Source organism: Bison bison, unplaced genomic scaffold, assembly GCF_000754665.1.
Source record: "Bison bison bison isolate TAMUID 2011002044 unplaced genomic scaffold, Bison_UMD1.0 scf7180017864333, whole genome shotgun sequence".
Taxonomy (NCBI): Eukaryota; Metazoa; Chordata; class Mammalia; order Artiodactyla; family Bovidae; genus Bison; species Bison bison.
This window is the reverse complement of record NW_011494905.1, coordinates 466,459-466,869: the sequence shown is the minus strand read 5'-3', so window position 1 is coordinate 466,869 and position 411 is coordinate 466,459. Positions and strand designations below refer to the sequence as shown.

Here is a 411-nt window from a genome sequence, read left to right as displayed (position 1 = left end):
TCCTTTAGAATGGACTGGTTGGATCTCCTTGCAGTCCAAGGGACTCTCAAAGAGTTTTCTCCAACACCACAGTTCAAAAGCATCAATTCTTCGGCGCTCAGCCTTCTTCACAGTCCAACTCTCACATCCATACATGACCGCTGGAAAAACCATAGCCTTGACTAGACGGACATTTGTTGGCAATGTAATGTCTCTGCTTTTGACTATGCTATCTAGGTTGGTCATAACTTTCCTTCAAAGAAGTAAGTGTCTTTTAATTTCATGGCTGCAGTCACCATCTACAATGATTTTGGAGCCCCTCAAAAATAAAACCTGACACTGTTTCCCCATCTATTTCCCATGAAGTGATGGGACCAGATGCCATGATCTTCGTTTTCTGAATGTTGAGCTTTAAGCCAACTTTTTCACTCT

At 42.3% G+C, this 411-nt stretch overlaps 1 protein-coding gene across 4 annotated transcripts in view; it reads right to left on the bottom strand.

Moving 5' to 3' along the window:
* Positions 1-411, bottom strand: part of VPS8 (vacuolar protein sorting 8 homolog (S. cerevisiae)) — a 302,860-nt gene that overhangs the window by 77,983 nt on the left and 224,466 nt on the right. The gene's annotated exons all lie outside the window — the stretch shown is intronic.